Source organism: Ailuropoda melanoleuca, chromosome 7 (assembly GCF_002007445.2).
Source record: "Ailuropoda melanoleuca isolate Jingjing chromosome 7, ASM200744v2, whole genome shotgun sequence".
Taxonomy (NCBI): Eukaryota; Metazoa; Chordata; class Mammalia; order Carnivora; family Ursidae; genus Ailuropoda; species Ailuropoda melanoleuca.
In genome coordinates, this window is record NC_048224.1 from 119,612,602 (window position 1) to 119,630,275 (window position 17,674).

General features: G+C 35.8%; 1 pseudogene; it reads right to left on the reverse strand.

The window, feature by feature from the left end:
• Positions 1-1,003: 1,003 nt before the first annotated feature.
• The window catches only part of LOC100468932, a 59,268-nt pseudogene continuing 42,597 nt past the window's right edge, over positions 1,004-17,674 (reverse strand).

The window sequence follows — 17,674 nt, forward strand, 5'->3', positions numbered from 1 at the left end:
TTTTGACACAAGAGGGTGAAATGTTTTTGAAATATGTTTTTATGATTACAAATTTTGATGTTAGTAGTATTCTTATTTGCTGATCAGCTTTTAAAATTGCCTTTGAANCAATTTTTGACACAAGAGGGTGAAATGTTTTTGAAATACGTTTTTATGATTACAAATTTTGATGTTAGTAGTATTCTTATTTGCTGATCAGCTTTTAAAATTGCCTTTGAATCTTACTGGGTTTGTATAATTCTACCAAAAAGAGAGAATAAAGAATGGTGAATATTTTTATGTGTTATTTTTGTAGTTTTTAAATCGTTAACTATTAACTGAAAAATGCCATCATTGTGAGTTGTAGATAAGTACAGCGGCTTGTAAAAATACCCATCAGAGATGCTTATGGTCTTAACTGCTGTTAGAAACACATAGCTACTTTTTGCATGTACTTTCTTTATAATGGAGAAAGGCAGATTAAAAGATCAGCATTTTCCAGTGAGTGGAAAATACAGTGAACATGTTTGGCATAGGGGCCACTTTGATAAACCACTGTGTTGCTTTCCTGTGTGTGGATCCTTCCAGAAAATGTATATTTCATTTTCCTCCTCTTAGTAATTAGCTTAATTACCTGAACCTACCAGTACTCCAGTTACATTAGCCTGAGCAGGATTCCCATGTTTCATATGGGAGACATTATTTCTAAACTTCTCGAAGGCTGTCAAAAATGTGAACATACAACCTTGGGTTAGCACGATTCCTTCAGTGTTCCTGCTGGACTTAACGGATTTAATGGTTTCATTCCACAGAAGAGTTCACGTAACATAATCCATGTTTTTCTAGTAATATATGGACTTCCTGTATCAAATTTTCAAAAACTAATTTCCAAGAACACATTTTATAGTCTAAGTTGGATAGGTCCTAACTTTAACTGCTACCTTCCTGAACAGGAAGATACATATAGCGGCAGGATTTGTTTGTAGAGCTAGAGGTGAGATTTCCCTTGCAGGGTGCTGCTCCTTCACATTTCTATTACCCCTGAAGCATTGTTTAATCTCTTGTGCAACTCGTGTCTTACAAACAAAATGACAGTAGGACCAGGATTCAGCACCTGAAAATGAAGCCATCCCTGCAAAGACCTGATGATTTCTTGTAGGCGATACAGATAGAATCGCTGTGCTCTGGCTAGCTGGCCCCATTTTAACTCCTCACGGAGCAGAGCCACATATGCAACATTTCCTTCCTTGGTGCGTGGATAGATGTGTCCCGAGGCACGCATCCTGAGTGAGGAAGCAAAATTAAAAATGGAATATAAATTTTCCCAGGCTTGTATTGGAGCCTCAAACGGAGGCAGAAAAGACCGCAAACTCTGGATTGATTAACAACGTTTAGATTTTGAATTTCTGGAACATCTACCTAAAATCTGAAGCACAATGTACGTGTTGTCATAGTTTCCTGGGAAAGAAAATGATTATGAGCTGAAATGTTTTTATTTTTGCCTGAAGAAATTCGTGACTCGGTGCATACACTGTCCAGGATTTGGAAATCCGGGAGAGATATTTGTTTAACTAGACACCTCCAGGTCAAGGTCAAGAGTGCCGTGTTCCTTGGCCGTAAGATCAATGTTTCATCTCTCTACTCCTTTCTCTTCTATGTATCTTTTTACTCTCTCTGCTGGATTTCTAATTGCAGTCTATAAATATGCTCACATCCTATGTATATGAATTTTTAAAGCTGTATTTTATCTAATGACTCCTCTAGCTATTGTCTCTCTCTTCTCCTTTTAATTAAACCTTATTTTTAAACCATCATCTGCCATTATCTTCTTAATTCTTGTCCATTGATTTGATTTTTCCCTCAACCCAGGTCAATTGGATTTATGATTCTATAGCTGTTTTTTGACAATGCCCCTGCTAATGTGACTAGTAATAGCCTATTTTTTTTTAAACCCACTATACATGGTTTTCATCTAGTGAAATTCCCTGCTGCATTTGACACGATTAATTGCTCCCTTTTTTCATGAATGTGTCTGGTGCGCTTCCAGCTACCTCTTATGATTCCTTATACATCTGTTGGGTCACTTTTTCTATCTCCATATTGAATCTCACTTGTCTCTCTTCCCGTTAATGTTGGTGTACTCCAGATGTCTAAATTCATGCTTCTAATCTTTCTTTTCTCTCCAGTTTTATTGTTCTGAAGGTTTTGAGTCATTTAGGGGACTTCTTAAAACTTGAGATGATTTGGAGAACCCCCATCCCACCGCCTTCGTTCTAATGCATCTGGTCGGCAGCTCTTGCCACGTGAAAGAGAACTCCATGTCCCTTCTCTGGTATGTTGTAGTCTACCACTGCTGCAAATGTACAAGGAGGCCAGTAAAGTAGAATCAACCCATCCTAGAGGTTTGTTTATCCCTCTCTTTCTTCATATGCTGCCATTTTATTTTTTGGATATTTTTCAAATCACGCTCTTTTATCTTTGATGATATTCAAATTTATAGCAATACATTTGCTTTTTTTTTGTGGCAAATATGCATACTATATAACTTACCATTTAACCTCTTTTAAGTATACAAGTCACTGGCATTAAGAAGTCACGTTGCTGTACAACCACACCACCATGCATCTCCAGAACATTTTTCATCTTCCCAAACTTAAACTCTATACCCATTAAACAGTAACCCTCTGTTGTAATTCCTGATAGCCCCCTACAACCACCATTCTACTTTCTGTCTTTATGAATTTGACTACCCTAGGTACTTCATATAAGTAGATTCATGTAGTAGTTGTCCTTTTGTGACTGGTTTACTTCACTGAGACTAAGCTCTTCGTAGTTTCTCCATGCTGTAGTGTGTGTCAGAATTTCCTTCCTTTTTAAGGCTAAATAATACTCCAGCGTGTGTGTGTGTGTGTGTGTGTGTGTGTGTGTGTGTGTATGACATGTTTTGCTTACCCATTCATCTATTGGTAGATACATGGTTTGTTTCTACCTCTTGGCTATGGTGAATAACGCTGGAATGAACATAGATGTACAAATATTTGTTTGAGTCCCTGTTTTCAATTATTTTAGATACATGCCCAGAAGTGGGATTGCTGGATCATATGCAGTTCTACTTTTAATTTCTTGCAGAAATGCTGTTCTGATTTCCTATCAGCTACACCATTTTTCATCCTAATCAGCAGTGTGCAAAGCTTCCGATTTATCTGCATCCTCACTGACATTTGTTATCTTTTATTTTTGTTTTTGTTTTGGATGGTAACCATCTTAATGGATATAAAGGGGTCTATCATTGTGATTTTGATTTGCATTCCCCTAATGTTCCTGATGTTGAACATATTTTCACAGGTATATTGGTCACATTTATATTTTCTTTACAGAAATGTCTATTCAAGTGCTTTACCTATTTTTAATAGGGTTTTTTGAATTGCTGAATTGCAGAAGTTCTTTGTATATTCTAGATAATAATCTCTTACTAGATATATGTTCTGCAAATATTTTCTCCCATTTCATGAGTTGCCTTTGTACCTCGCTGATGGTGTCCTATGATGCCCTAAAATGTTTAATTTTGATCCACTCCACTTTATATTTTCTTTTGTTGTCTGTGCTTTTGGTATCAGATCCAAGAAATCTTTGCCATATCCAATACCATGAAGATTTCCCCCTACAAGTTTTCTTCTACAAGTTTTATTGTTTGAGCTCTTACCTTTTGGTCTATAAGCCATTTTGAGGTCTTTTGCTTGTTTTTGTTATTGGTATGTAAGATAAGAGTCCAAGGTCATCAATTATTATTTTATTTTTTGCATTTTGATATAATACTGTCCTCCAGTCATTCTTCCACACTTTTATCAGAGTAATTTGTATAAATTGTAAATCTGATGGTGTCATTCCCATGATTAAAAAACTTTCTGACATATCGCCCTTTCCTGTGGGAAAAAATGCTAAGGTCTTTAAGACGGTAAGTAAGATTTTCATCATGCAGGCTCTTGCCTCACTTCTCCACATACTCTCCAACAGCATTAATGTATTGCCTCCTGCCTTTTGTGATAGTGCCCCTTTCCCTAGAATGCCATCTTTCTCTTCTTGTTCCGACCTTAGGCAGGAAGTCCTTCCTTACAATTCACCACTCTCTAAACATCATATTCAAATTGGGTCCGTTTCATGTGCATCATTAAATCTGATGTCTATCTCTTACAATGATTTTGTCCGTCCTTTCTAATAATAATGGCTTTCTGGCATGTTTCCATGCTAGAACACGACATTTCCCAGGACAGCACTATGCTTGATTCACCTTTATATCCCCTATGCCTGAGCATAATGTTAGGCCGAATCCTAAATTCACGGCTATGATTAAACGGAGACTTGAGGAGCATGGTAAATTTGAGATAAGTTGAGGTGAAAGAGGTTAGGAAAGGGGGAATGGAGGAACTATTGCAGGGCAGGAATCTCTTAGGCAGGACAACATTCAAGAGTGCAGGGAGCGTTTCAGAGTAGTTCAGAGGCTGAGTGAGGAATCTGGAGAAAGGCAAGAGAATGGATATATATGTAGGATTTGAGAAATTTTTAGGAGGGTCACCTGACTTTGGAGGTCAAGAGCATCTAGGAAAATAAAGAGTTTCTTTCTGGGCTAAATGCCAAGCAGAAAAAAAATGTTCAAGGATAAGCATAACTACATCCCTATTAGGAAAAAGAAATTGCTGTGAGCAGCAGTTGGTCAGAAGCAGCCGTGGATGTATCACCTGTAAGACAATGAACTTATGCTCAGAGAGAAAAAATAAATCCTGACTCAGCCTCGAAAGTACCTAGAAGAAAGGACACACTGCCATTATGCCACTCACACCCATTTGAGCTGGGACTCATTTCTTATTATAACATACTCATTAGGATTCAAATAACAGAGGAAAAGAAACACTATGATGAAGATTCTTGGTTTTCAGATGATTTAATCCAATACTAATCTCAGGCTGCATTTATTCCAGATAAAATCTTCCAGTTCTGGAAACTCTGAATAGAGTATTCCTCTGATAAACTAATTTAAACATTATATCACCATTCAGATTTTTTTTCTAATTTATTGAAATGGCAGGTATTTCCTGTTGCTTTGCTTATACCAATACTTGAAACAGCTACTTTGTTTCAGATGTTTTCTAATGCAGTATCACTAGCTCTGTTTTGATTTGTTCTTTTAGTTTTGACTTTGGGATTAATTATATGGTTATATGCAGGAATATCATATCCTCTTTTATCTTTCTTACCTGGCAAAAGTATACTTTTTTCTCTATAGTTGGATTAAGGACTATATTGAATTTTAAATTGTTTATTATACTACATATGATCTATTTCCACAATGAACTGAAGTACTGAAAAATAGAAAAATCATGCTATAGCTTTCTTCACCAATTTGATTAGAATGATAAAATCACATAAGATAATTTTATAGTATATTAGGTCAAGTATCCAATCTTCCTTCGCTTACCAAATCCTTTGAAAACTTCAAGAAATGGCATCCTTCGTTTGACTACCTCTGTTGAATTAGGTGAGTGACTTGGAATATCTCCAGAAAATCATGTTAGTCCAACATTAGTCTTCTGTGTAGAACTATAGCACCAGTATTTCTAACATCTTAGCACTAATACTCACAGTAACATGAGTATATCTGCATGTCCCTCCAATTATGTTAGTAACTTCAATCTGAAGTATTTATTTTAGTTATTATAAAATTAGAGTGTCATTTTTCTAAGAAAAACAAATTTATTTCAGATATTTTAATACTCTGTAATCTATAAGACAGGTCCAAAACAAACTATTTAGAAGAGTGTAATCAGGGCACCTGGCTCAGTCAGTTAAGCATCCCACTCTTGATTTCAACTCAGGTCATGATCCCAGGGTCGTAAATCTGCTTAAGATTCTCTCTCTCTCTCCCTCTCTCGCTGCCCCTCCCCACCCCACATAGGTGCACACACTCTCTCTCTCTCAAAACAAAAAAAAGAAAAAAAGAAAAAAGTGAAATCCATTTGTCAGACTAATTAGTCCATTGTAGCCAATGGCTGTTCCAGAGCAGTATCTGTTTAGTTGTCCGTGCAATCCCTATAACAACTTCTGAGTACTTCTGATATAGTAGCTTTTTTTTCCTTCAACTTTTTACTTAAATTCCAGTTAGTTAGCATACAGTGTAACACTGGTTTCAGGTGTAGAACTTAGCGATTCATCACTTAAATACAATGCCCAGTGCTCATCACAACAAGTGCCCTCCTGAATACCCATCACCCATTCAACCCATCCCCCCGCCCCCTTCTTCTCCAGCAACCCTCATTATTTTCTCTGTATTTAAGAGTCTGTTTTACGGTTTCCCTCTCTTCCCCCACCCCCACACCCACCATGTTCATCTGCTTTGTTCCTTACATTCTACATATGAATGAAATCATATGGTATTTCTCTTTCCCTGACTGACTTATTTTGCTTAGCGTCATACTCTCTAGCTCCATCCACATCATTGCAGATGGCAAGATTTCATTCTTTTTGATGGCCAAGTAATATTCCATTGTATATATACACCACTTCTTTATCCATTCATCAGCTGATGGACATTTAGGCTCTTTCGATAATTTAGCTATTGTTGATAATGCTGTTATTGGGGTGCATATGCCCCTTCCAATCAGTATTTTCGTATACTTTGGGTAAATACCTGGTAGTGCAATTGCTGGGTCATAGGGTAGCTCTATTTTTAACTTTTTGAAGAACCTCCATAGTGTTTTCCAGAATGGCTGCACCAGTTTGCATTCCCACCAACAATGTAAGAGGGTTCCACTTTTTCTGCATCCTCGCCAACACTTGTTGTTTCCTGTGTTGTTAATTTTAGCCATTCTGACAGATGTGAGGTAATATCTCATTGTAGTTTCAATTTATATTTCATTGCTGATAAGTGATGTTGAGCATCTTTTCATGTGTCTGTTAGTCAACTGTATGTCTTCTTTGAAAAGTGTCTATTCATGTCTTCTGTCCATTTTTAATTGGATTATTCATTTTTTGGGTGTTGAGTTTCCTAAATTCTTTACATATTTTGGATACTGACCCTTTATCACGTACGTCATTTGCAAATATCTTCTCCCTTCTCCCATTTTGAAGGTTGCCTGTTAGTTTGTTGATTGTTTCCTTCACTGTGCAGAAGCTTTTCATCTTGGTGAAGTCAAGTCCTTTTGTTTCCCTTGCCTCAGGAGACACATCTATAAGAAGTTGCTATGGCCGATATCAAAGAGGTTATTGCCTGTGTTTGCCTCTAGGATTTTAATGGCTTCCTGTCTCACATTTAGGTCTTTCATCCATTTTGAATTTATTTTTGTGTATGGTGCAAGACAGTGGTTCAGTTTCATTCTTTTGCATGCTGCTGTCCAATTTTCCCAACACCATTTGTTGAACAGACTTTTTTTCCATTGGATATTCTTTCCTGCTTTGTCAAAGACTAGTTGGCCAAATAGTGTGAGTCCGTTTCTGGGTTTACTTTTCTTTTTTCTTTTCTTTTTTTTTAAGTAGGCTTCATGCCCACTGTGGAGCCCAATGTGGGTCTTGAACTCACAACCCTGAGATCAAGACCTGAGCTGAGATCAAGAGTTGGACGCTTAACTGACTGAGCCACACAAGGCATCCCAATTTCTGGGTTTTCTATTCTGTTCCACTGATACATATGTCTGTTTTTGTGTCACTACCACACTGTCTTGATCACTACAGTTTTGTAATATAACTTGAAGTCTGGAATTATGATGCTTCCATCTTTGCTTTTTTTTTTTTTTTCCTTTATCCATGTTTGCTTTGGCCATTTGGGGTCTTTTGTGGTTCCATACAAATTTAAGGATTTTGTTCTACCTTTGTGAAAAATGCTGGTGATATTTTGACAAGGATTGCATTAAATGTGTAGATTGCTTTGGATAGTATAGACATTTTAACAGTACGTTCTTCCAGTCCATGAGTATGGGATGTCTTTCCATTTCTTTCTGTCATCTTCAATTTTTTTCATAAATGTTTTCAGAATACAGATCTTTTATCTCTTTGGTTAGGTTTATTCCTAAGTATCTTACAGTTTTTGGTGCAATTGTAAATGGGATAGATTCCTTGATTTCTCTTTCTGCTCCTTCATTATTGGTGTTTAGAAATGCAGCAGATTTCTGTGGGTTGATTTTGTATCCTGTGACTTTACTGAATTCATGTGTCAGTTCTAGCAATTTTTGGTGGAGTCTTTCAGGTTTGCTACCTAGAGTATCATGTCATCTACAAATAGGAAAGTTTGACTTCTTCCTTGCCAATTTGGATGCCTTTTAATTCTTGTTGCCAGAAGGATTGCTCGTGCATTTATGACTGTATCTGTTTTTTTCATGAACATTATTTGGTTCATGCAATGTGTCAGATAGTATATTAGGAACTAGGAAAAAGAAATCAATAGCAATTTCAGACCCTAGAAGCTTGCATAATAATAGTAGGCTAGACATAAGGAAAAAACTTTGTTGTTGTTGTTGTTGCTGTTGTTGTTGTTGTTAATAACATGGGAACCTAATCTACTAGGTATAAAGGAAAAAGGAGAGAGAAGAAGGAAAAAGGAACTTTGTGGAATAGTTGTCTTCTGAGCTACATGCGACTTGAACAAATAGCAAATCTTAGAAGTTTTGGGCTTTCATAACTTTGTATTTTTTATGATTGTAATCTATCTTTCTTTCTGTCTGTCTATCTTTCTTTTTTTAATTTTTTTTAATTTTGGAAACATCAATAATATTCTTCTAGCCCCTTTATTTCCAGGCCAAAAAAGCATATAATCATTTCAGTGTCTAATCACTTTTCTATCTATTGAATTATTTTAATTTCTGTTTTTAGAATTCCCTTAAAAGGCTTTTTTTTTAGTTTTTTCTTGTACTATATTGTTTAAAATCTTCAAATTTTAAAATACTCTTGCAGAAATGGATGTCACAATCAAATACAGTGAAAGAATAGAATCTGTTTTGAGCTGCCTGACCTCTACATGGTCCTGGATGGTCTAGGCTAACTTTAATTGAAGTCACATCCATATATCTGTGCTCACCTACCAATTTCCTACTTGGTTATTTAACATAAATTCCATTTTGATGTTTCCCATATGATATTTTGAAATTAAAAAATGGAAGCAATTCAAAGTTATTTATTTTTATATTATATGTTTATAGAATATTATCCATGTATCACACAAAACATTGAATGATGTTATGCAAAAGTAACAGACCTTACATGCCAAGATATTTTAATTTAGTTTGACCTGTAGATGATGACAGAGTGGTAGAACTGTATCACAATTTTAAGAATGCATTTTTCTTAAAAAATTAAGCAAATTTATTAAAGAGCTGTTCATATCATATAGGTAAGTGATTTAACAGGTGTTGAACAGTTCTCATACACCACAAAACAAGCTAAATGTTTTGCAAAATTATTTCATTTTATTCTTACAAAAACACCTGGACATTTATCTGCTCTCTTTGTTTTGTAAAAGAGAATTGAGCATTCAAGAAGTTAAACAGCTGGAAAAAAGAAGGTCATGCGCAAACTAAAGCTATTTGGCTGTAAACCTCATAATGATTCTACTATATCATGGTCACTAGTAAAGAGTCACTCCATAAGTGAGATAACAAATTTTCTTTTAATTTGTTTTGTTTTTGAAATAAAAATCTTACAATAAGGAAGGAAATAGAGGTTGTTGGAAGATATAGAGTAGTCTGCTTTTTGGAGTTGGTGATTATACTACTTAAAAGACTACTAAAGCATCTGTAAGAGGTATACAATGGAATTTTCACATTTGAAGACAAATATTCTATGATGAAACACCAAGTCAATAAGCCAAAATGAAGGAAAAAAAAAAGCAGAGTAAAATTCTACCAGGCAATACCTAAAGTGTCAGGAACAGTATAACTCTTTACTATAATTGAGTTATTAATTAAACTGATTTGAAAAACATTAGAAGATATAGGGAAAACAGTGTCTCAGATATATAAAGCTCATTTATAAGTGAAAAGAAATTTAAAAATTTTTAAAGAAGAATAAAGACCAGTTAAATGCCCATAACTAAACAGAATCAAAATAATTAAATCTGCAAATAGTGCATTATTATCACACATACATACACAAAATAAGTTAGAAAAAAAGGCCTGTGTTTATTAGGAAAATATATGTATTTCCATTTACAATCTATACCCCATTAATTCCTTATTTAATTTACTGTGGTTTGTCCTTATATTTCTACATTGCTTGGTAAGCGATTTTGAGACATATATGTCCTTTACATGTCACAATCAAATCGTTATATACTGAGAGCTGCTCCTTGAAAAGATTACATGACAAAATACCTCATCAGTTCTCTTTAAAAATTAGGCATTAACTCAAACTGAAAGGGTTAAAAAAAGAAGGAAGAAAATTAGAAAAGGTGGTACCGGAGGAGCTTCTTGACAAGCCACTCAATCATCTTCAATTTCTCTGTGGCATCGTATTAAAAATAAGATCTCCAAAATCAAGAAGGGTGATTTGTATTAGGTAAAAGTTTTGTTAATAAGGTTGTCATCCATTCGATACCTTCGAACAGTTGTCAGAAATTGGTTAGTATTATTCAGGGGTATGAAGACAGCAAGTTAGGAATTGAACGTCATTCTAAGTTATAGCGCACCATAAAATCACAGCACTAATGCCTTCTTTAATTTTTAAAGTATATTTATAACATTTTATGATAAAATATATTTTAATTACTCTGCACTGCATGGTTTAGAAATTAACAACTAAACAGGGGTTCCAATCTTAAAATCTCTATCTGGTGAGGATCTTAGTGTCTATTAAAGTATCAACACAACTTATAATAATAATTATTGTATCGATATCTATATTTCTTGTCTTTATTAAATGGTACTGTGCTTCTTTGAAAGTGCATACAAATAAATTTGAAAACATTTAAATCACTTTTGAACGTAAGTACTAATTTTGTTAATAAGTGATGAGTGCCAAGTGCCAAACACCATTCTAAGCATTTACATTCACTATGCAGTTGTAACTATTAAATAAGAATACAACCCAATAACAAAAAGAGCTATTATTATCCTCATTTACCATTAAACAACTTGGAGACAGTAAATCATTCTCTCAAGTTCACAAAGAAATTAATTGACAAAGCCAATGATGAAACCCACATCTGCCTGCCTCAAATGTTCTACTTTTAAGTGCTTCATTATATTGATGTCAAATTTTATTTTGTTTTTATCATCCTGCCTACATGATTGTTTACTTTAAATTGCTACTTTTCTGAAACATAAAATTCCATTTTATATAGATGAAAGCAATACAATTGATGAACTGCCAATGAAGATTATGCCAAAAAATATTTTCTCCCAAGACTGTATAAATTTATATGGCTCTTTCCTGTGTCATCAGTGTTCTCTTTGTGATCAAGGGCATAAGGTAGAAGTAATCTGCGCCATGTGACACTGACGTTGTAATTTCTGTCTATGGCTATTGAACAATGGAAATTTAACTACAATGGAGATGAAACTCACGACTTTAATTATATTAACATTATACTCTAGTCTATCGGGACTTTTTTTAGTACACACATTTACTATAAAGGAAGAGATAAAGAGTTGTTTCCAAGATAACCTAATCTGATTCTACTTGAATTAATCATAAAATGCACACATTTTAAGATATTCAAAAAAGTATCTGATTACTTGTTAAACCCAGGACAAAGTGTGTGGGGTACACACAGAGCATCACCAACCATGTGTCATCGTCTTCTGTATACTACCACTAGACTCCTTGATAATATTATTTAAATGCCAGAAGGACAAATTTTGAGAATGTGAATATTTTCTTTATCAGATAACTTTATGAAGGACAGTTTCATACATTTCAAAGCTCTTAAAATCTGAACTTGTTCAAATAAGTATATTTTATTCAAGACTATAAGGTTGGCTGAAAATGTAAAAAAAAAAGTCAGATATTTTTAGTGATTTAAATATTCATGATTTAAAATTAAATGTTCAGCTTAATTGCTTTTTACTCCATAGGGATTTCAGTAATCTGTACATTGCTTGGTACATTTCTGCATCACGTAAGACAGTCATAAAAACAAGAACGTGAAAACATCTTGGTCTTGTATTTCCAAATAATTCCCAATCTTGCTAGGAGGTATTTGTGCCTCTAAAAAGGGAATGAATTGTCAAAGAAAACATTGAAGTTTTCCTGAATCTGTTAGAGAATCATCATATTGAAGGTTTCCAAACCTTTACATTTTATCTTGAATGTTTGATTTGAACCAGCCTCTGAAAGGAAACAAGTTTCATAATTTACTACCTGCTGTTAGGTAATATTTGTGGTTTTCTTTCTTTAAAACTTCAAGAAATTTTCTTTATTTTTAATATCATTTTCTACATCGTGTTTCTTTCCTCTTAGCCAGTTTTTTAAGCTACCAGAATTTACATGAAGTATTTATATATTCTGTCATGACTTGTCTGTCTCTTCCCACACCTGTCACTTGTCTGATTAGGTGAACAGATGACTTTGTCTTCTTCATTACCTTCTAGAACACCATCAGATTCCCCTAGAATAACCTACTGGGCTTGCATCAGGCTGTACTGTTTTATGTTCTGCACTCAGGTGCTCTCCCCAATTTTCTCTTCTACCACCCATTTTCGTTTTCTCTTTCTCTCTATGGAGTCTGTTCTTCCTGTAACGACCTTAGTAACTCTCTGAAAATGGCTCCAGTCTTAATAATTTAAAACCCTTCTTCTTTTCTTCCAAAATTGAAACAATGAAACGAACAGCAAAAAGTAAGATTCTCCTGAAAAACAATATTCTACCTCTAATTCACATAAAAAAAAAAAGAAAAAGAATGCAGGGCAAAGAAATTTTTTCTATGACTTGATATAAGAACAAAATAACAAGGATCTCAAATATCTGTATCTATATATTATTGATCCTTGTTATATATATGTATATATTTTATATACAGTTTCCTAAAAACTAATGCAAGTTAAAATATCAAAACATAAACAATACACTATCTTTTCTAATTAGAAGCAAAATTACATATACTCGTACTCTTTTGTTCTTCAAATATATTTTCCCGCTCATCACTCTAATGATTTCTTTTCATTTTACAATGTAATATCTTCTGGCTTTCTTGATGTATTTTATTTTACCATAAACTGAATTTAACTTAAAAACTACTTTTCCAAATCATTAACAAAGTAGTTAAGTAAAAGATTTCAAACAAAATCATACGAGCGGACCAACCAGAATTTAGAATTTATCATTTGTCTCTGGCACAATTTCATATTTTATTTTGCTGCCATCATTGCAAGTAATAACTTATAAATCACAGTAAAAGAGTTTAATGAGTAATTTTCTCCAAATAGATTTCATGATCAAATACAAAATATATAAATTTCTAATATGCACTTAGAAATATATATACTTAGAAATATATATATTTGTTGTACAACAAAATCATTTCAAAACTAGAAACCTAGGGGCGCCTGGGTGGCACAGCGGTTAAGCATCTGCCTTCAGCTCAGGGCGTGATCCCAGCGTTATGGGTTCGAGCCCCACATCAGGCTCCTTCACTGTGAGCCTGCTTCTTCCTCTCCCACTCCCCCTGCTTGTGTTCCCTCTCTCCCTGGCTGTCTCTATCTCTGTCGAATAAATAAATAAAATCTTTAAAAAAAAAAAAAACTAGAAACCTACTTTTTAATGATTTTATCATTTTTATTGGATTAAGCGATCAAAGCAATATAAATCTACATTTAAATATTTCATTAATTTTACATGTAATATGAGATTAAGAAAAATAACCTATGTAACTAAAATTTATAATCTTGTGAATATTTTTCTGTAGATATAGTATAGAGATAATTATACCATAATTAAAATTTGATAAAGTTTATTGAACTCCTGTATGAGAGAAATCGGTATTTGACCAGATTTAAAAATATATATGCTTTAAATTTTATGTCATATTCAGGGCACCTTAGTGGCTCAGTCAGTTAAACCTCCAGCTCGGCTCAGGTCATGACCTCAGGATTCTCTGTCTCCCCTTCTCTCTGCCATCTCCCACCCCCAACTCCCAGCTTGCAGGAATACTCTTTCTCTCTCAAAAAAAAAAAAAAAATTAATGTCATATTCGTATGTATACCAAGAGCTTTCCTAAATCATTTACCTAAACTCTCATTACTGGTCATGGTCTGCAGTTAAACAAACATGTCTTTCACTTCGAATGCTCCCAATCGACTAGAGAAATATGTTTATATTAATTCTTTTATAGCACTGACTCTCTTCCCTCAGCTTCCATGACATACATCACCAGATTATATATGAACTAAATGTTTTTTGGCATAAGGTCAATTGCCAAGGGAATTGGCAATGATTATATTTTTTCCTTCCAAAGGAAGAAGAAATAGAATACTAATAAGAAGGGAAAGAAGATGGAATGCTGGTAGGTTTCAGTTGTATGAGAACACTCACGCTGCCACGGCCATGGGTATAGTAACAGAGGGCTCAAGTGCATGTTAGGAATCTAAGGGAATCAGCAATACATGGTGCCGAGTACTATACAACTAAAGACGTTTGGCAGCAGGGTCAATTGCTTCTGTTGATCCCTGTGTTTAATGTGTTGGTATTTCATCCTCAAAGTGATGGATGTTTATGTCAGGAGCTCAACTGATGTGGGAAAGAGAGAACAGAACTACCAGGTGTTGGGGAAGCCAATTAATGCAACAAGTCAAAAATGAAACAGTTCAACCTTTAATTACTGCCATGGTGTAAACAACCATCGAAAACCAGAGGAAGTGCTTACTCCCCTGTTCCGTTTTTCTCCACCAAACGGCATAAAGGTTGAGGGTCACGTGGGTCAGTGTGGATGTAGGAGTCCTCCCACTGTTGAGGTAGTCCTGAACAAAAGCCTTCAGCAGCTTGTGGGTGCCCGAGTGGGGGAAGTGAGGAGGGCAAGGGAAGAGCTAGGAATAGAAGGGTACTGGGTGCTGAGGAAGGGGGGGAAGGAGAATGGCTTCAAGGTTTTCCACCTCTTGGGGCACCTGGGTGGCTCAGTTCATTAAGTGGCTGCCTTCAGCGCAGATCATGATCCCAGCATCCTGGGATCGAGCCCCACATCGGGCTCCCTGCCTGGCAGGGAGTTTGCTTCTCCCTCTCCCTCTGCTGCTCCCCCTGCTTGAGCTCTCTCTCTTTCTCTGTCAAATAAATAAATACAATCTTAAAAAGATTTCCCCCCTCTTTTCTTCATAACGAGGCCACACCAGAGGTTCCTGAAGAGGGCTTCTACCCAAGGCCTTAGATAAAGAATCCTAGAAATGAAGGCCCAGGGCCTGGGAAGGCAAAGCCGCCCCGAGCCTGACTGGCAGGGGGCCTGAGTCCTCGGCTGCCGTGCCCTCAGCCGCTGCAAGGCATCCTGCTCTAGTCTGGTGTGCAGAGGGCAGCTTCCCCTCTTCTTAAGTGCCTGTCGCTGGACCTGAAAAACCAACATAGGTTTTTAAACAGTAGCCTGACTCCTCAGTTTGCATTGTGATCCCCACCTCACTGGTTGTGGGGGTCATGTGGGGAGTGATGGCTAGTGCTGTGGAAGGGCGTGCCTGACAGCCAGAGGCTTCTCCAAACTACACTTCACAAGTATGGGTCAGGATTCAATCCCTACAGGTAAAAGAGGGCAACTAAATAGAAAGCTAAAGGTATCAACTAACGTGCATATTTTTATATTCCTGGACGCATAGGCCTCTCTTTCAATACTCTGGAAAATCAAGGACCATCTGTAATTACTGCACATGGCCTCCCATTTTTGAAAAAAAGATGAGAGAAGGAAGAGGGAAGGGAAGCACACTAAGGGAAGTGAAAGTGATTAGGAAAGTAATTGTAAGATTGGGTAATAAATTAAGTTTGAGAGAACAAAAAAGAGCCAGGGCACGCTATATGACATGGGTCCTAATTTAAGGATTGATAATAGTGTGAAGAGGCTTCTATACTAATAAAAATAAATATCAAGCAAGTGCCCCTGAATGCAAGAAAAGTGGCATAGAATTGTGTTTCTTCTCCCTTTTATACTAACTTCATGAGGTCTGTGGGAAATTCACTAAATACAAGTTTAATTGTTCATCTTAGGCTCAAGCTCTTGGTCGTCATATCGTTGACTGGTAGTTGGAGGATCCTTCATCCAGACATAAGAATCCCACAGAACGAGAATAATTATAAATGCTTATTTTATATGTGTATATATATGCTCATAAAAATGTGTGTGTGTGTGTGTATATATATATATATATACATATATATATATATATGCAAATATACCCTGGTTCCGGGGCACCTGGGTGGCTCAGTGGGTTAAGTGTCTGCCTTTGTCTCAGGTCATGATCCCAAGGTCCTGGAGTCAAGCCCACCTTGGGCTCTCTGCTCGGCAGAGAGCCTGCTTCTCTCTTGTTCTGCCTGCTGCTTGCCTACTTGTGCTCTCTCTCTCTCTCTGTGTCAAATAAATAAATTAAAACCTTAAAAAGATAAAGCATTTAAAAAATGTATGTATCTATCTCCTGGTTCCTCTAGCCCCACACAGGGGATGACTAAAACAAAACAGGGGAGCTTCCGGTAGCTGCTGGAAGGATGTGGATTCTAGGAGAAAAGAGCCAGCAGAAATCTGGCTTTGAGTTAGGCTAGTGCAAATTTGAAGGATAAACTGTGTTTTGAGGGAGTGCAGGCTTATGGAAATCATCTGTAAAAGGCAGCACAATCAAATCCCACTTTGGAGGACATTGCCCACCTGCAGCCCAGGGTTGCCTAGGTGAATGACTCAGGATTGGGAAGTGGCTTGTCTTCCTTGGGGAATCTCCACTGACAGATGTTACTAAGTTACAGAGAAAAGACAACCAGAAATGAAATGAGCCTAAGGGATTGTTTTTTAATGTTTCCACAGAAAATCAGCGGAAAACATGAATTAATTTTATATCATATTTATAATAATCAGAATAATACATTTAGCCTCATATCGACTTTAACATAAATATTTGAAATTATTTAAAATCATCTTTTATGAGGTCATTTAAATGGTTTTAAAAGATTAGTATATATCATATTTGGTTTGACAGGTGCTTCATGCCATGAAAATGTATCTTTATGTAATGGTCTGAAAGGCTACTATTTCAACATTTTTGCTTTCTGTCAGATCAGCATTATGAATAACTTCAAGAGATGAACACTGAGATTTCATAGACAGATGCTTACACACCCCTAAGTACTCTTTTCTAGAGTCTCCGTCCTGTTCACCCTCTTCATAGAAATGAGTATCTGCCTGGTTGCAGACATTCCCTAAATTGATTTCAAAACAGTGGATGTAAAAAAGTGTCATATTTTCTCCCTCTGTGTGGCTTTCCATTTGTATTCTATATCATGCAAAGCTTGAGTACATCAGCTGTGATGTAAAAATATGAAACAGGTTATATATAATAGTCAGTGGCTTGAATGTTTTTGAAGAATTTACTTGTACAATGTATAGAGAGCTTTCTAAATTGGAATGACCTATGGAAAATTGTATGCGAGTATATTACAGAAATTAGCAGTTTGTGGACTCAAGAATTCCAGGAGTGGCTCTAAATCTAGTAAAACAGATGCAGCAGATATACCAGAACAAATTTCAAATTGGAGATGACCTAAG